The 19,670-nt window shown below is 45.6% G+C and overlaps 1 protein-coding gene across 7 annotated transcripts in view; it reads left to right on the forward strand.

Annotated features, from left to right (window-relative positions):
* The window catches only part of KCNMB2 (potassium calcium-activated channel subfamily M regulatory beta subunit 2), a 313,774-nt gene that overhangs the window by 262,752 nt on the left and 31,352 nt on the right, over positions 1 to 19,670 (forward strand). The window contains exon 1 of one of the 7 annotated variants that reach the window (XM_083739928.1): positions 17,539 to 17,880. The exons of the other annotated variants lie outside the window; for them this stretch is intronic. The gene's annotated coding sequence lies outside the window, so the exon portion shown is untranslated. Of the gene's footprint in view, positions 1 to 17,538; positions 17,881 to 19,670 lie in introns of those variants that run through there. 7 annotated transcript variants of the gene reach the window in all.

Below are 19,670 nucleotides of genomic sequence, written 5' to 3' on the forward strand. Positions count from 1 at the left end.
CAGTCTTCCTGGTTGCAGTGAGATATATTGTATCACTAATTGAATTATTTCCTATTTTGCACCTGTGCATATACATTTGCATAGACAATTATTTTGTTTAATAGTTTTTATTAATTTTCAATTGCAAATTTTCCAATATGTGCCATACTATATTAATACCAAAACAGCAAAACTGTGCTTGGAAAGCCATCAGGAGCATCTGTGGATAAGTTTTGTTCCCTCGGGACTTAAAGAGGAGTTTCTAGCTCCTTTCCATTTCTCTCCCTGTTATCCTGTTTGGAGAGATTTCACAAACTCCCTGATGTAAGGAAATGTGCCTAGTAAAGCAAATAAATTGTCCCTTTATTATTATTATTATTATTATTTTGCATTAACGATAAGGCTAGTCACAGCTTACAGCATGCAGCAGAATTCAATTCACACCTCAGCATACCCTGTAGCGCTGCATAAACTCTCATAACATTTTGGCTGTTTAAGTCACAGCAACAATATCTTCTCTCCAATCCCATCCCACTTTGCATAATAGCCGTGCTGGCGTCCAAAGATATGCAAATGCCGTGACATACCATTGAGTGAATAATGCTTCAACCAAAATTCATCAATATAAGCTGCCAGATTTCAGCAGTGATGTTGCTGGGGTATGTGAATTGCAGCCCAGATCTGCCCTATCCAGTCTCTCTCAGCCTCTCCTACCACATTCAGTTCCCACCTTCCTAACTTCACTTGCCTTCTCCTGCCAACATGTAACACAAGTAATGTCAACCTGCCCCTTGCCTCCTTCTCCACCCATTCCTACCTCTTCCCCTTGCCCGAACCCAAGTTCCTCTAACCTGCGCTCCTAACCCAAACCACAGCACCACCACTTCCCTTCCTACCCAATCCAAGTGCTGCAATGCAACACATCATGCTCCTATGGAATTTAAGCATCCTCCGTGCAACATTGTCCCATCCGCTCCGGGAACATAGGCTGTTAGACCTTTAAAATATGCCCTTCTAAGTTCCTTCCAAAATTTCCCTCTTCCCCCAGCACAAGGGGGATAAACCACGTTTGGTAAGTTTGATTTACTTACATTTGGCCTGTGCATTTCACATGCAGAAATTCCCCCTTCTTTCCATATAGCTCTGCTAGATTCATGTTTTCCTCAGTAGCAGGTCTCTGGTGTCAGAGGGACATAGGAGGCTGTCCTGCTCTGAGTTAGAGCACTGAGTCCATCTAAGCCAGAATTATCTGCATTGACTGGCAGTGGCTGCCCATGGGGAAGACCAGGGTGTCTTCCAACCCTACCAGTGTGGTGAGCCAGTGTGGTGTAGTGGTTAAGATCGGCAGACTCATAATCTGGTGAACCGGGTTCACTTCCCCGCTCCTCCACATGCAGCTGCTGGGTGACCTTGGGCTAGTCACACTTCTTTGAAGTCTCTCAGCCCCACTCACCTCACAGAGTGTTTGTTGTGGGGGAGGAAGAGAAAGGAGAATGTTAGCCTCTTTGAGACTCCTTTGGGTAGTGATAAAGCAGGATATCAAATCCAAACTACTACTACTACTACTACTACTACTATTCTTCTTCTTCTTCTTCTTCTTCTTCTTCTTCTTCTTCTTCTTCTTCTTCTTCTTCTTCTTCTTCTTCTTCTTCCTGAAGATTTTGGGGATTGAAACCTTCTGCTTGTTAAGCAGGTACTCGATAGTGCTTTTTTTGGCATTACGGAACAGTATGTAGTACCGCCACCTTTTGCAGGGGGGGAGGTTGTGGGAGGGCTCTTGGACCCCATCTGAGCATTGTGTCTTCTTTCCTAAGCTGGAAAATGCTTTCTGGGCTTGAGGAAGGAGGTGCGAGCCCGTGTCCCAACAGAATGTTGCCATGAAGAATGATGGCAGAATGTTGGCCCCGGGTACTAAAAACCCATGCTACGCCACCCATGGGTACCCACCCATGCTAGACCTGATAACATATTACATTCGAAGATGAGCAGATGAATGAATAAACTTTTGATGCTAAGTCTGAAGTGATTTGGGCTAGTAATAGTGTTATCTGAGTATGTTTGAGAAGAGGCTGAGTTGGCATCTGGGTGTCTTGCAGAGTCTGGTTCTTATGTCCGTGTTCCAGTGGGTAGACTGTTGTTCCTTTAGGTTACATGGCTGTCTGTAAGGAAGGACAGACCTAGAACTCAAAGCTTGTGAGATGGTGAAATAATTGTCTCAGATCCCTAATACCAATGCAGTTTCCATGAAAAACTGGACTTTAGAAACTACAGAAGTGAGCCTCATTTGTTTTGCTCCAGACTTCTCAAACTTCCGGACTTTTGGTTTAAAAATTTGTCTCTTCTGTGTCAAAAGAAAAGAAAAGACATATAGATTTGCCATTGGGAAGTGTGTTTGACCCAAAACACAGACCTGCTGTGAACACAGGATGTTGCAGCAGCAAAGAGCCTGGAAACAAAAGCACTCTGATCACTTAAAAAGCTCCAGAAAGTAACATTTCCCAATAGCTAGAATATGTCGATGCCAGACCGCATCTAATAGCACAGTACAAATGATTGCAAGAACGTCTAGCTGGGAAACGGGGGGGGGGGGGGAGAAAGAAGAGAATAGCAAAGCCCTACGAGACCATGGGGCAAGAGTGTTGATTTTTGTTGTTTGTTCTCTTGTATCTCTGGTGCTCACAAAGTGCCTCAAACTAAAATATAAACATCTGGCAGAGACATCTAAATGGAGAAGCAATAAAATACTAGCACTGATGGGTCGTTGGGCTGGGGAGCCGAACAGAATAAAAATAGCATCTATTTAGCAAAATGTTCCGTCTTGATTTTGTTGGCGTCATTATGAAATGATATCATTCAGGGCCATTGTTTAGAAAGGCACTTTTCCACTCCTGATGCCACTGGGTTGCGTTTTTCCTTGTTTCCAAAATCAATCCTGGGGTTCAGTGTTAACCTGCAACAGAATAAAGAGTGTTTTCGATTTCCCACATTGGCTGCACTTGAACACAATGGGATGGCTTGTGAAAGCCCTTGGCATCCTGGTGCCCTCCAGATTTGGAGAGCACCAGGTTGGCCAAAGCTGGTTTGTAGTCATGTGGAGAAACCAGAGTGAGCCTTATAAGAAAGTGAGAATTGCCGTCTAGTCATAATACCCAACCACATGACTTTGGGATGTCTGAAAACAAGAACAGAGCACAGCAGCACTCTCCCTACATACAATTCCAGCAACTGGTAGTATTCAGAGACAGTGGAAAGAGAAAGAGAATAGTCATCATGGCAAATGCCCATTGACAGTGGGGGAATTAGAATTTACAGAGTTGTGTGGAAGAGAGCCCATGTCGTTGGACCCTTTTAATTAGTTCCCTTTCCCCTCCTATAAAAACTACGCAAGGCACTCTCTTTTAAAGTTTAAAGGACAAATAACTTTTACTTAGTAAAATATACTCGGAGTCCTGTAGTGATTTCATGCTCTTTATCGCAGCTAGTAAAACAGTGATTGAATTGCCCCCCAAACCTCAGGCTTTTATATACATTATTTACACAATGAGTCCCGCCTGATTGGCTGATTCTGCTTCCCTCCTGGAGCCTGATTGGTCCTTTCCTGCAGACCAATCAGTTGTTGCATTCTAGGATCCTACTAGCCAACTGTTCTAGGATCCAAGCGTAGTACAATGGACACTCGGGTTGCAACCCACAGCAGCACATCTGCACAAGCGCGGGTTGCGATTCAGCACTTCTGCGCATGTGCGACCTCTGAAACCTGGAAGTAACCCATTCCGGTACTTCCGGGTTTCGGAGCGTCCATAACCTGAAAAAACTCAACCTGAAGCATCTGTAATCCGAGGTATGACTATACATACTTAGTGTACTTGCACTTGCAGATTAAAATACACAAGACAGGTAGGGGTTCCTTATGTTGCTAACAGGTTTGCATCTGAGACAAAAACCATTGCAGACTGACTAACTCTGGAGCGGACAGCAGCATAACAGAATATACCTGGTGCTCTTCCTCTTAAGACTGTTCATAATTGTTTCAACTGACATGACTGCCTCAGAAGCATCGGAGCCAACTCCTAGGGGCTGAGGTCCCTTCGGTTCCCCCCCAATAAAGTATTTGAGGGGGCAGGGGGGCCCCCAGGTTGATGAGCATTGCCATTCAAATGGTGTATGCACATAATCTTGTAATTATTTGGGGCGGGGCTTATCTGCCCCCCCCCCATTTTACTCAAGTTGGCAACCTGGCTCAGATGTATGACATCACAGTTCTATAGCCTTTTTGAGCTTGAACCCGTTACTTAACATTTGGGATGCGGTATTTTATACTTTTTTTGTCCAATCAATTAAGTGTTTTAAATTTGTTGTTAGCTGCCCTGAGCCTGGTTTTCTGAACCGGGAAGGGAGGGGTATAAATAAATTATTATTATTATTATTATTATTATTATTATTATTATTATTATTATTATTATCCCACAGATAGCCATATCCTCCATTAATTTGTCTAATTCTCTTTTAAATCCATCCAAGCTGGCACTGGCATAATTTTATACACCTCTCCATTGCTGTTTTTCTAGAAAAAGAGGTGTCAGAACTCACCATGAATGCCTCCCTTGTTCTCTTATAATGACAATGGTGAGCATCTGAGAGGTGCCAGAATTATGTTCCTGTAAGTTCCAGCTTTTTGGGGGGGCGGGGGAGTCCTACACCTCTCTCATGTCTCCTTTTTCTTGCCTTTCCTCTAAACTTAAATGTCCAAAATGTTGTAACTTTTCCTCATAGGGGAGCATCGCAATGCAGACTTGGGTTACAGGCATTCCGAGACACAAACTCACAAATGCAAACCGAGGAAGAAATATATGGCTATTTGGGTACAGCGGCTGTTTCACAGGGTAGAACAAACTGCCTGGGGTACTATCCAGAGAATCACTGTGAGATCATTGTGCTGGTGCCAGGGCACTATAGAGCAGCTGGATGGCGGCCCATCACAGTCCCTGATAGGTTGGACTGATGGCATCATGAGCCATTCTAAGGAAAGGATTGTGTGTTTGATATGATGTCGTACAATTGAGCCTGTTTCACAAAATGGGGAAGAAGAAAATGACATAGTTTGGGCTGCTGGCCATTAGGAAGCCAGAACTCAGCACAGGGGACTAGATAGCCTATTGCAAATTAAACAGGACTTTGAATGAGGAACTCGTTTGTGGGTTGTGCCAGCAGGCAGTGTTAGAAACTCAGATAATATAAGCTAGGACCCAAATAGCTCCTTAAACCAGGTTACAGTTGCCAAATCAGGGTGCTTATTTGCCATTTGGGGACCAGACAGCTCGAAAGTCGGATTTTTCAATGCAACGTTTATGTTCCTGAAATTCATTCTGATTGTGCAGATAGAATATGATGGGCAGAATTCTACAAGAAGTGTTGTTAGTGTGCGAAAACAGGCAAGATCCAAAAATCCCCATGGCATACGCCTTCTGATGGTGAAGCTGTGGGGTGCCATCCCGGGCATCATTCAGTTGCAAAGTGACTGATAGCCTGGTGCAAAATGCACCTGGTGCCTGGTGAATTTCAACTGCTGACTGCAGGGATGGGCGGCTCCCAGGCAGGATTGGCCTGAGGTGTTCCACCGCTGCAGAAAAAGCGCCCCAACACCAGCCCCACCATGACGCCCACCCCCCACGCAGACCCGAGCCCCTGCCCCTGCATCCACCCTGCCATGGTAACTGCCCCCTCGCCTGCAACTGTGTGCATGCTGCTGCCATAATTCAGCAGCAGCAGGGGCACAGAGGCAAGGGCAGTGGCAATGTGGCAGCAGCAAGGACAATGCCCCAGTGAGGCTGGCAGTGGTGCACTGGCAGGGGCGAAAAGGGGTCAGATCTGCTGCCAGACGCAAATGGCTTCACCTCGCGTCCTTAAAGAGCCACCCCTGCTCCCATGATTGAATTCTCCTCCACACAACAAAATTCTACACATATACAGCAGGAAGGTCTGTATAGTTAAAGCCATGGTTTTCCCAGTAGTGATGTATGGAAGTGAGAGATGGACCATAAAGAAGGCTGATCGCCGAAGAATTGATGCTTTTGAATTATGGTGCGGGAGGAGACTCTTGAGAGTCCCATGGACTGCAAGAAGGTCAAACCGATCCATTCTGAAGGAAATCAGCCCTGAGTGCTCACTAGAAGGACAGATCGTGAAGCTGAGGCTCCAATACTTTGGCCACCTCATGGGAAGAGAAGACTCCCTGGAAAAGACCCTGATGTTGGGAAAGATGGAGGGCACAAGGAGAAGGGGATGACAGAGGACGAAACGGTTGGACAGTGTTCTCAAAGCTACCAGCATGAGTTTGACCAAACTGCGGGAGGCAGTGGAAAGCAGGAGTGCCTGGTGTGCTCTGGTCCATGGGATCACGAAGAGTCGGACACAACTAAACGACTAAACAACAACAACAACAGGAAGAAGTATTCTGTCCTAGTCTTGTCCCCACTCTCATCCCAGTTTTCTACATAGATAATATAGAGAAGCATCCAGTTAATAGACACCCCCCTTCCTAACTGCAATCAGTCAAGGAGCAGGTTTGCTTACCCACCTGCTTTTATATGAGAACTTAGGTCTAGATAAGCCACAGGAAGCTGGTCAGCACTTCTGAGGTCCTTAAAGCTGCAAGCTTACAGAAAAAGCCATTTAAAGGAGCCTTGGCAATGCCAAGGAAAGATAAACTGAGATGAAACCCTGACTGTGATATTTTCAAGGGTGCTCTACAGTCATTTGAGGAAAGAGCTGCTTATGAAGTTTTTCTTGTGAAATCCAACTTCAGTGTATGGCTGGGCCTGGGGGGTAAGCAATAGTTTAATGGAAGGATCTCTTTGCAATAAGAAGACGCACTTAAGACATGCATCTCCGTGGAGGCGGAGATTACTCTCAAGGTTGCTGCCGGAACAAACAAGAAATGGAAAAACTGGAGAGCATCCGAAATGAACTCTGAAATGAAAGAGAACATGTCTCAAGGTGCTGAATATATATATGGGTTTAATTTTCAAAGCAGCCCAATGTGTTCCAGCCAATTGTTGTTTAAAATGCTCTTTTTTCCAGGTGTATGAATTGCAAAACAGCCTGCAGAGATCTCTCTTAAGATATAGCTCCCATTCACATGAATTGGCATCATGAGAGATGTTCTCTTTTGTTTGCGGGTTCATTTTGGAAGCTCTCTGGTTTCTGCATTTCTTCTAGAAATAATATAACCTCTCGCGGTTTTAAATAAAGTATTAATCGAAGCCGGCAGGTGGTGGTAGGCAGAGAAAGCATACGTTAGCGAGCAATGGGGTAAAATGCTTATTCGCAGGAGTAAAGAAACATGCCTTATACTGAACCTCGAAACCAGGATGAAGGTCTCTCACCTGTAAGATCCTTGCTGCTGACATAATATCATCCTTAGCCATCAGCAGAGGTGGAGTCCCAGGCCACCGCTACAACATACATTTCATGCACTGTGATAGCACTTTAAACAACCATGGCTTCCCTCAAAGAATTATGGGAGCTGCAGTTTGTTGAGGGTGTTGGGAGTTGTTAAAGATAAAGGTATAGGGACCCCTGACCATTAGGTCCAGTCCTGGCCAACTCTGGGGTTGCGGCGCTCATCTTGCTTTATTGGCCGAGGGAGCCAGCATACAGCTTCAGGGTCATGTGGCCAGCATAACTAAGCTGCTTCTGGTGAACCAGAGCAGTGCACGGAAACGCCATTTACCTTCCCGCTGGAGTGGTACCTATTTATCTACTTGCACTTTGACTGCTAGGTTGGCAGGAGCAGGAGCAATGGGAGCTCACCCCATCGTGGGGATTCGAAACGCCGACCTTCTGATTGGCAAGCCCTAGGCTCTGTCGTTTAACCCACAGCGCCACCCTTGTCCCTTGGGAGTTGTTAGGAGGCCCCTATTCCCCTCACAATCCCTGTGAAGAGGGATTGACTGTTAAACCACTCTGGGAATTGTAGCTCTGGGTGGGGAATAAGGATTTCCTAAGAAGCCTCAGGCATCTGTCAGGCCACACTATGTGTCTGGATCTCCACTTTGGGCTCAGTGCTTCAGTGTCACTGTCCAGTCTACGGGTGATCGAAGTCCCGGCTGAGGACATCAGGACCGGGGGCAAGATGGTGGGGTGGGAGCAGGAACAAGAGTCCAGAAGCCAGGAGTCTGAGGGTCAAGAAGCAAGGAGTCACAAAGTCAAGGGTCCGAAGATCAAGAGGCAGGGAGTCAGGAAGCCAATGTCCGGGGTTCAGGAAGCAAGAAGCCAAACGCAGCAAGGCAGGAAACGTGTTGCTGTGGCAAAGAGCCAAAGGGAAATGCTGACCTTATATCCCTTCCCGGCTCTTGCCACCAGGTGCAGTGAGTTACCAAGCAGCCTCACCTGTGCGGCCGCACCTTGCCTCTCCAGAACAAACTTAGGAAGGCCCCAGTCCTGCAAAGCCCTACTGGCCACAGGGCCTGGCTCCTGCACACACTCCTTACACACAGCCTCTGCTGGCCTGATTTGCATGATGACATTTTCTTCCAAACGAATGGACAGCAAGAGGTTTATCTCACACCTGAAATGACAACAAGTTAAAAAAGAGAAAAGAAACCTCTTTCGAGTTTCAAGAAAATGCTGATGACCGTTCTAGTGACAGGGGCTCATTTCTAGCCTCATATTTGGCAGCTTGAGAAGCTGTCTGTGTGCCTCGATCCTGATGGTTGATGTCGCTCAGCAGTTGTTGGGTGGCAGCTGGACTACGTGCCATTTCCGGGCACAGCGAGCAAGCTGTTCTGATTGCTTGTCTCGCAGCTCTGGAGTGCTCACAGCAGCGTAACTGGCACAGACACACTGAGGAAGGTGCTGTGTCCTGAATGAATGGAGGTGCAGGAGTGCCTCGCTGGCTGGATCATCACCTTGTTGTGGTGAGTGGGCTTGCACGTTCCTATGACCCTTGTGAGCGAAGCCGTCGGGAATCTTGTGCTCCCAGCAGGGTCACCCAAGGCGGTAAGGTCAAAGGGAAGGAGCTAGACAAAGAATGATCCAAGAAGTCCTCAACAGCAGAACAGGCAGATGATAACTAGTGGTGTGTTACAACAGCTGTGAGGGTGGATGAAGGCAACAGATAAGAATCTACCAGTCATCGTGACTACCCATGCCATCGGAACAGAGCCTTACTACGGACACTGTGCGTTGGTCAGCATGCACTGATCTACAAACATAAAACAAATTCACGCACAGGCGTCTTCCAAAAACCCATCCCGAACCCCAAAAGTCCCATGGCGATTGGCAAACGGTAACGGGGACAGGATGATGAAATCTGGAAGCCCCTAGTCATGAACCGGCACATGGGCGGTGGATACAGATTCAGTCGTTCTGGGTCTGTTGAGCAGCTCAGCAGCTGTATCCATGACTGAGCAGCCCTTTTTAGGATCCACTCTGCTCACCCCGAAAAGAGGGAGGGGCTAGAAAAGGTGCCCTAAACATAGTCTGCCTCCCTTTTTCCCTGTCTGGATTACCACGCCCAGTGGGGTGAGCACCCAGCGGCCGTAAAAAAGCAGGAGTGTCATGGCAATGGTGGCAGTGGTCAAATGGGTTGTGCTAAGGCCCTCTGAAATAATAACAATAATCGTCCCAACAGCATTCCCTAGAGAAACAATGCAACTTTTGAAATGTTTGCTATTTCAGTTTACAAAGATATATTGGTGGTTGCATTTTTTCTAATAATAATAATAATAATAATAATAATAATAATAATAATAATAATATAGACAGCCTGCTGGATGTATGCAAGGAATGCAGCTAGACCAGACCCTCCAAGTGTCCCTATTTTCCAGGGATGTACCTGATTTACAGACATCGTCCCGGTTGCTGATTTGATCCTGGAATCTCCCGCTTTTCCTTAGGATGTCCCTATTTTCATTGGAGAAATGTTGGAGGGTATGGAGTTATCTGACCCCCTAGCCATCTGAAGGCAATCCTGTATAGGGAAGTTTTTTCATCGTTTAATGCTTTATTATGCTTTTATATATGTTGGAAGCTGGCCAGAGTGGCTGGGGCAACCCAGTAAGTTGTGTGAGGTATAAACAGTAAAATTATCATTATATAATGGGACGTCTCTATTTTCATCGGATAAATGTTGGAGGGTATGCTAGACTGGGGGTTAAACCAGCATTTGTCTTGGTGGTAGGTATGCATGTAAAGTTAATTACAAAGCCAAGGATCACCGAATGTGTGAAAGACCTTCTGTGAACCCTGGCAAAACAGCTTATCACTGGCTTTACAATCTCTATGCATATTCTATGTTGGTTTGCGAGAGATCAAGCAAGTAAGCTTCTGTCCTTCTTCCACCTCTAGCTGCCTTTTTGTGAATGAATGAGTGATTATCCCAGATCATGCCTCTCCACTATCTCCCAGCCAGGACTGTGCTTCAAGTCACAAGATAATCTCTCCCAGGTCCGCCCCTTCCTTTCTTCCTAAAATAACAAATAATTTCCACTCTAATGTCCTTGATGCCAAGTGTCTGAAATGGATATCGTTTGCACTGTGCATGGCTCAAAATCATGCATATCACCGCTGAATGCCAAGTGGGAAAGATCGTGTTTTGTCAAATTTGTGGAGACAAAAGGAGGTGGAAGAATTGTTGAGCAGAAGTAAGAGGTTTTGATGGGGTTGCTGTGTGAGGCTCGGAAGACATTCAATTTGTGTAGGGGGGCGGTCTCCTGTTTTGAGGAATGCGTCAATGTACCTGCACCATTGTTGCCAGTTTTTAGGCACCAGGCTAAGACATTTTGATTCCTTTTCCTTGTCTTGCTGGATGAGCATTTTAGGAATTTTGCATCGCACATTATTCTTTAAATTTTTGGCTTTTTGTTGATCTTATCTGTATTTTATCTGTGAACTTAAGAAAAGATTGGGCTGTTGGTCTCATCCAGCAGACTCTTTTAATGTTTTTTTTTATGATTGTTGGAAGCAAACCAATCAGAACAAATACACAATACGGACGGGCCATAGTCTAACCTCTGCTGCATAAGCTTTCTGCAGGCAAATCCTCAATAAACAGATCGTCTGAAGGAGGCCGCTGACAGCTGGCCACACAACACCCCTTATAGGACTAGAATATTGGACAAACGTCCCACCTGCCCAACATGTGGGTCAGGCCCAATTACGTGAAAAGCTAAGGCATTCTGAAGGCCAAGAGTATGGATCCTGTCATCGATTTCCTTCACTTTTCTTTTTCTTCTTCTTAAAAATACACATTGAACTGGGAGGGGGGACAAATCTGGGGGACCTCATCAGCCAGCAATTTACTATGCCATTAGCACTGAACTGCTGCGTCTCAATGAGCAAAATGAAACCAAACAATAGTGACAATTAGGTAATAAACGAAGTAGCCCTGAGGCAACATGTGATGTTTTCTGTTTTCCGTCATTCTCTTTCTCTCTATTTTTTTTAATCATATTTCTGAGCATCTGCAACATAGAGGCACAACAGAGGCACATTTATATTTCAATGTGTCCACTGTGGATGGTGGCTGTTTCCCATTCATAAGTTACACCACAGAATCGTAATTGCTGCCATGCTCATTCCCAGGCCGCTTTAAAGCTGGTCCAAGTGTTGGTTTGAAAAATCAAGTCATTCAAGTTCTCACTGTGTATTGGTTCTGCCTGTGCTTGTTTCTTGTGGCTGAAGGGAAAACTTAAAGAGGCAGTTTGATTATGATACGGAATGAAGTTTTTTATTGAAGCAGAATGAGATGGCAGAGTCCTGAGAGGAAAGAATGGACTGTACCGCTTCAAACTGCAGCTAAAGGATCAAGTTTTCAAATGTTCTCCCATGGTGTTTTTTTAAGTTGTACAGTCCATTCTATCACCTCAGGACTCTACCATATTATCCTGCTGCATGCATTTCTGCTTCTCTGGTAAACAACAGTTGATTTTATAAAGCGATTATGGGGGGGAAGCATCTTTTTCTCTCTCATATCTCCCTCCTGTTCATTTTCTTCCTCTGTGTATTGTTACTTGATAAGAAAAGACATGTATATAATGTTAGTCAGTAACACAACATCGATAAAATGAGTTCTGTTATGAACTGAAGTTCTCATCCTGGGCCAGCAGGGGGATACTGCAGATAGTTCAGGTCCACATATGCAAATAAGGGATCGAAAGTGACATTCATTGATTGGATAGTTACAGAAAATGGTTACTGTTGCATTCTAGTGGAGCTCTATATAAGCAGGCTGGCTGAACCCTTCAGTTCAGTTCTGTTCTGGCCTGTGAATAAACAAGAGCTGTTTGAAGAATCGCTGTGTCGTCTGATATGTTCACCCACAACTTAACAAGTTCAACAGCCTGGATCTTCTGTTTTGGCCCCTAGAGACCCGAAAATATAGAAGAGGAAGATGACTGGGTGCATTGCATCTAAAAACTACAGCTGAAACACACCAGAAAAATATCCTAATTTGATTTTTTGTAAGGGGGGGGTCTCATTTTATATTTCCCTTATGCAAGTGTTTATAACATGTTCTAAGATGGCTGCTGGAAAATTAAACAGTATACGTTTTCTTTTTTAAAAGGAAAAAGAGGTTGTAAAAAATACTAAACACTGAGTTGCATCCAATTCGTTTCAGCTTATGGAACAGGGTTTCCTTTTCTTCTCCGTAACCCATGCCTGCCCCAAATTGCTGCGCAAAGTTCCCCAGTGTGATTGGCCCAAAACCTCTGCAAGCGCAAACAGGATGGTATTGGACTGGCCTGATAGCATTATAAGAACAAATCAGGGGCAGGGCCCCAGGCACACAATTTTTGAGGGGATGTGAAGCAGGCCACCCCTGCGTGGCCTGGCCCAGTGCTATTCTCTGCCATCCAAGTTCTGCGTTGGCCAATCAGGCTCCCCTATGCGCAGGCTGGCAGGCGGCTCAGCATGACCCCACTTTGCTCTGGTGAGGGTGGGGTCGCTCTGGTGGCATCGGCAGTGAGGGCCAGGATGGGATGGACTGGTGTCTCCACCTCCCTCCCAGCACATGCCCGCCTGCCCCAGGCACCAGCAACCAATGCTACACCACTGGAACAAATTGTCATGAATGCACAATAAAAAGGACATCTGGAGTGGTCCCCAATGCTACCTGGAGATGCCATGGATTGAGGCTGAGACTGTCTGCATGTGAAACAACTGCTCTACCACTAACCTACTGACCTATTCCCATAATATGGCAAACAGGGATAGACAGAAAGAAAGATGATAAAGGATATTTCACCCAGAGACATTTGTGGGGTATAAAGACTCTTGAGTTCAGGTTCCGATGTTGTCTTATCCTTTGAATCTGGTGGAGGCATTTGACTTTCATGGAAGAAGGTCGTAACAGAACAGAAAACTGCCCCGTTTTTTACATGTGGCCCCGGCCTTCCAAATAACCCAGAGAGCATGCAAGATGGTAAATACAGCATTCAACATGTCATGTCCTATGTCAATACAAACTCATTTCTAACTGACAAGGCATGAAGAACTTTGTTGATGGAGAGAAAAAAAAACACTTTGTTGTGAGGTGACAGGCAGAAGTGTCAATTATTGCTGTGTTGAAAGGGGCAGGGATTCCAGTTGAGTGCTGTTAGCCAGCCAGAGGAAGTGACCTCTGTTGCCACTGCAAAATGCGTCAAACAATAGCGGCGGGGGGGGGAGTGCATGCCGAGGCCACATAACACCGGTCCTGAAAGACCTACATTGGCTCCCAGTACATTTCTGAGCACAATTCAAAGTGTTGGTGCTGACCTTTAAAGCCCTAAACGGCCTTGGTCCAGTATACCTGAAGGAGCGTCTCCACCCCCATCATTCAGCCCAGACACTGAGGTCCAGCTCTGAGGGGCTTCTGGCGGTTCCCTCACTGCGAGAAATGAGGTTACAGGGAACCAGGCAGAAGGCCTTCTCGGTAGTGGCGTCCACCTTGTAGAACACCCTCCCAGCAGATGCCAAGGAAATAAATAACTATCTGACTTTTAGAAGACATCTGAAGGCAGCTCTGTTTAGGGAAGCTTTTAATTTTTGGTGTTTAATTGCATTTTTTATATTCTGTTGGGAGCCGCCCAGAGTGGCTGGGGAAACCCAGGCAGATGGGTGGAGCATATTATTATTATTATTATTATTATTATTATTATTATTATTAATTATTATTATTATTATTATTATTATGCCATTGTAGGAAAAGCCTTGCTGGATCAAGGCAGGTAGCAGTAGCAGGACTACTAGTAGCTGGTAGGACTACTGGAGATATCATCCTCTTTTCTGCTGCATCCATCTAACTGAGTGGGATGCCTTTGTAGGCAAGTCAGAGTCTGGAAACTTAGTGTTTTGTGGTTCTTTCTTCTTCTGTTAATTTCTTCTGCTTGCTCTACCAGAGGGATGGGTAAGAAGTGGTCCTCCAGCTGTGGTTGGACTCCAACTCCCATCATCCCTGACCACTGGTCACACTGACTGGGGCTGATGAGAGTTGGAGTTCAACCGCAGCTAGAGAACCACAGGCTCCCCACCCCACTCTACAGTAAATGCCAACACTAGAATAGGGTTGCTCTTCTGCCATTACTTGGGCCACTGCAGAGGTTCGCAGGGGAAGTGCTATCCAAGTTCTTAAATGTTCCCCAAATGGTAGCTGTCATCCACTAATGCAGAAGCATTGCTTTCCACAGCTGACCTTGCAACTGCTCCTCTTTTATCAATATGAACTTTCTTTCCACCCCCACTGGCCCTATTCCTTATCATTGCTGACACTGTAGCATTTGCTCAAAGTTATGGCTGCAGACTTGAACAGAGTGCAGTCAGGACTGTCTTAAACATATGTGGTGCTGGGGTGCAAAGATCTGCCCGGTGCCCACCCCCTTAGGTTGCCCAGTCCCAGGCACACAGGAGGGCGGAGCAGGCCGGTCGCCTCAGCGTCTTACTGGCTCAGTCGCCCCCAAACTCATGGCACAGAGCCACCCGCAGCAGAAGAGCCCGTCACGGCACTCCAACCAATGGGGGGCTCTTCCCCGGACTCAACTCTCGGGTCCTGAGCTCTCAACCTGGCACCCCTGAGAGGCCGGCGCCTGGGTGCCCTGCACCCCTAGTGCCTATGGGTAAGACGGCCCTGAGTGCAGTGTTGGCAACGTAGCCTAATTCTTTGTGAGTTCCACTGAAATGCTCCCTTGAGCTCAATGGGCTCACTCCAAAGTGACTGCACATAGGCTTGTTGGTTTGGCTGGCTATTTTCTGGAAATAAAATGATTTTTGGCTGGTGGAAGGGCGTTGTCTTTTGAGCCTAGAAACACGAGATACTTGTGTGCTTGTACGCAGCTTGCATTCCCTTCAATGAGACTTATGTAGGGTATCACCCATATATGAAGTCACTGGCAGGATTTGAAATATAAGCAGCGGATTATTGAAAGATTTAACAGTAGTGGGTTTTGCACAATAAAAATATATGTGTTATAAAACAACTAATAAAAAGGAGCAAAAAGCAAACATCAGAAAAGAAGGAGTGGGAAGCCCAAAAGAAACTTTGCATGTCAAAAATATGTGTATGATGATAAATGCTTTGAAATATTTTTAAATAAAAATGATACAGGAAAGAGAGAGACTTATGTAAGAGACCTGCTTAATTCAAGGCACAGGCAGAGGGCCTTCTCGGTAGTTGCGCTCGCCCTGTGTAACGCCCTCCCATCAGATGTCAGGGATGACTTTTAGAAGACATCTTAAGGCAGCCCTGTTGAGGGAAGTTTTTAATGTTTGATGTTTTATCATGTTTTTAATATTCTGTTGGGAGCCGCCCAGAGTGCCTGGGGAAACCCAGCTAAAGACATGAGTCTGCTGCTAACCATGGTGTCCCTACATTAATTCCTACTCTGTAATAAAGGGTTGTGCAATATTTTAAGAGTCCAGGGGCCACATTCTCTCATGCAGCCTTCTGGGGGCCGCCCAGCAACGGTGGTTGTGGCCCAAAGAAAGCAGGGAGTGGAGCAGCAGACTTGCCTTTATACAATAGGCTACATTCAAGCTATCCAAAGAGGGAGCCATTTTGAGTTCTGTTTTGGGGGGAGGGGAAGCCAAATGATAACAACAACAACCCGGGCCTTTTTTTAGCTGGAACTCAGTTCTGGCCCCTCTCAGCAGGGTGCCATTGCCATTCTAAGAGAACAAGGGAAGGCATTCATGGTGAGCTCTGGTTCCTCTTTTTCTAGAAGAGTAACACTGGTTATATCTCTATATGCTCTGCGCACAGAGACACATCTCTGTCCCCGACAAAATTCCCCCCAGTGAAGGCCAGACCACTTAGTATCAAGGGCAGAGGGCAGAATTGGCCCTCTCTGCTCCAGTTCTTAACTTTTCTCCCTAGGGTAAAAGGCAATTTTCATTTATTTTATTTATTTAACAAAATGCACACACCGTTGGAAATGAATATTAATATGAATGGTTGCATTTGGGGACTCCATTGTTGAGTATCAAGACAGAAAATATGCATGTCCTGTCCTGGCTGGGTTCTATCTCTTGGTTACACTGAATTGTGACAGGATGTGGTTTTACATATGACCTTCATATTGGTTCTGTCTAGCCTAGTGTTGACTATTCCGGGATGGGAACCCCTTTTGCTCAAACTAAGAGCCACATTCTCTTCTGGACAACCTCCTTGTGGGTCACAAGCCAGAGGAAGGCAAAGCCAGAGGCAAAATGGGCAGAACAACAAATGTGTTTTTTCACCCCTGTACAGAAGCCTAGTTTCTGCACACACCCCTATCCTCCATTCAAGCAGGCAAGAAGCATTCTCAGAATTCAAGGACACATTCCAGCCAGGCAATAATAATAATAATAATAACAACAACAACAACAACAACAACAAAAAATAACAAATAACTAATAACTAATAACTAATAACTAATAATAACTAATAATAACTAATAATAACTAATCATCATCATCATCATCATCTGCTTCCTCCCCCATGGCCGTAAATGAGCAGATCAAACGAAATGAATTCTTACCAGTTAGTTTCTTTAATAAACACAGCGAAGACAAAAGAAAGTGTCTACCCAGAATGGCGGTGCTCCCAATTAAGGCTCACACTCCCTCCGTCCCTATTAGTCTACGTCGCTCCTATGTTTGTAATCTGAGTTTATACTCTCTGTGCTTTCTGTTCTGACACTTTCTGAGCTCTTCTCAACCGTGGGCTGGGCGGAGGAATGCTGTCCAGAGACTGTGAATCTGTTAACCCTCTCTCTTCCGGTGTTTCTTCTCCTAGCTGTTCCCCATCCAGTATTTCCCAGCTTCTGCCTTCTGAACTATGCCCATCTGCAAACCATTGTTCCAAATGTACACTGTACTCCTGCTCCTGGGAAGATTCAGGAGCAGGAGCAGGGGGAGGGAGTGGCTCCCACCATTCCTCTTCAGTGCAGCCCTCCTCAGCACAGTCCCTGACATCTGGGGAGAGTCTCAAGAGTCAGAGGGAAAGACCTAGAGAGGCACATTATATCAACAGCTTTGAGGCTCCCCGTCACTGATCCACTCTGACTGGCAATGGCTCTCCAGGTTACACTGATTATTTCATGCTATCTGATTGTGTTTTTAATAACAGTAAGAGGACCAAATGTGAGGTCTTCTTTGTGTAAAGCATGCTCTGAGTGCTGGTCCTTTCCTACGCAGACAGAGAAGATAAAGAGGTCCAAACTGACTGAGTGAAGCAACCCAGGGGCTACAAGACAGTTTACAAACTAGAAGCTTCTTGGGCGGAAATTTTCTGCAGATATTGGTCGCTTTATCCTTCTTTGGCTGTGTGCAGATGTGAAAAAGTGGAGTCCTTTTAACAAGCAAATCTAATCTTTTCCATCTAACCTTGGAAGGAGAAAGCAATCACCCCAGAAAACCTGTGGAGCGACTCTCATTCGCTGAGTAATACACTAGTGAACTATCTAATGATCTCAAGATCTCTTTCTCCTAGCTGTGCATTGCGAAAGGCATCGATCATGCAGACATGTAAACAGGAAACTTCTGCAGCTAGGAATTGAGAGGCTGGGGTGGGTGGGAGTTAGCTGGTTTTATTTCTGTTTTATCTTGTTTGGCAAGCTTGCGGGTCTTTTGGTTTCACGTCCAGTAAGTTGGGTACATATGTTGAACTTTCCCTGGCTAGGGATATAATAGAGGAGATATAACAGAGGAGATATGATAGCCATCTTCAAATATCTAAAGGGCTGTCACATGGGAGATGGAGCAAGCTTGTTTTCTTATCCAGGCTAAACATACCCAATTCCCTCAACCGTTCCTCATAAGGCCTAATCATCTTGGTTGCCCTCCTTTGCGCACATTTCAGCTTAGCAATATCCTTCTTAAATTGTGATGCCCAGAACTGGACACAGGACTCCAGTGTGATCTGACAAAGGCTGTGACTTCCCTTGATCGGGAGACTATATTTCTGTTGATGCATCTTAGACCACTGCTGCTGCATCATACCATTGACTCATGTTAAGCTTGAGGTCTACTAAGAGCCCTAGATCCTTTTCACTTATTTCAATTATGTATCGTTTGTGGACTGAAAGTAACATTAGTGAATACCGATTCACTTGGGATGGATACACGAACAGTCATTTCTTCTGTTTTTGTCAGTATTCTCTGACATCCCTACCTTGGGTACATATGCTTATGCAAAGGAAAGTGTGTGATAGATAGATGATAGATAGATAGATAGATAGATCATACTTTGGGGGGGTAAAAGTTGAGATATGCACATAATGATAAAAGTGCTGTGAGTGGCAGCACAAGTGGTGGGTACTGTCACACACAAAAGCATTGTATATACACATACACACACATATATACAGCCACACCCCTAGGGAGAAATCGTAGAACCATGGTATAGGACAAACTTTGCATACAGAAGGTCCCAGATTCATTCCTGGCAATCCATGCTGCCAGCAGTAGACTGTGTGGTGGGGCAGAGCCACCCCTGGAACCCCCAATTTCAAGTGAATTCTTCTGATTTGTTTATTCATTTTTATCTGCAAAAATAAAACAAAACATTATACGGGTTGTAGAAAATGAATTGAAGAGCCATTCCGCTGAGTAGTCTATTTGCGCTAACCCCCCTGGCCTGGGAGCCAGCCCGTAAATAAGGAGACACGACAATGATGTATGGGATTAAATTAGGCCACAGCTTTATTGATTTCAGATGTAGGAAACCTTGGCTTAGGCATTGCATGGCATCCCTCTCAGCCCCAGGTGGGTCTGATGGTGCGCAGGGCAGACAGGTGTTGTGAGGGAGACTGTAAAATGAGAATTTACACAGCGTGCCCCGCCACTTCACCTGAGCTCGACCTTACATCGCTGCTCAGGGCCAGTGACTCCCACAATCAACCCTTTAATGGGCCCTGCAAACACCTCCACATGGGGGTGCATAATAATGCTACCCCCCACTCTGAAAATAGACTATAGGCCTAAAACTGCCAAGGTTGTGACAATTGCTACAGGGAAGGCAAAACCTGCAGAGCAGAAGAAATTCCTTTAGGGATCTGGGAAACAGCAACCACCATGTGATCGTAACAACGCCTGCAAATCTAGAAAGGAAAAGGTTAGCCTGCAAGAAAAGCACATTAGATTTAGAGGGAGGGATGGTGGGTGACGCTTCAAAGACTGGCTGGAGGGGTGGTCGGCTGGAGCCTTCCCTACCTGGCCCCTGCTCCACCCCC

Source organism: Podarcis gaigeae (genome assembly GCF_964106915.1).
Source record: "Podarcis gaigeae genome assembly, chromosome: 5".
In the NCBI taxonomy this organism is placed as follows: Eukaryota; Metazoa; Chordata; class Lepidosauria; order Squamata; family Lacertidae; genus Podarcis; species Podarcis gaigeae.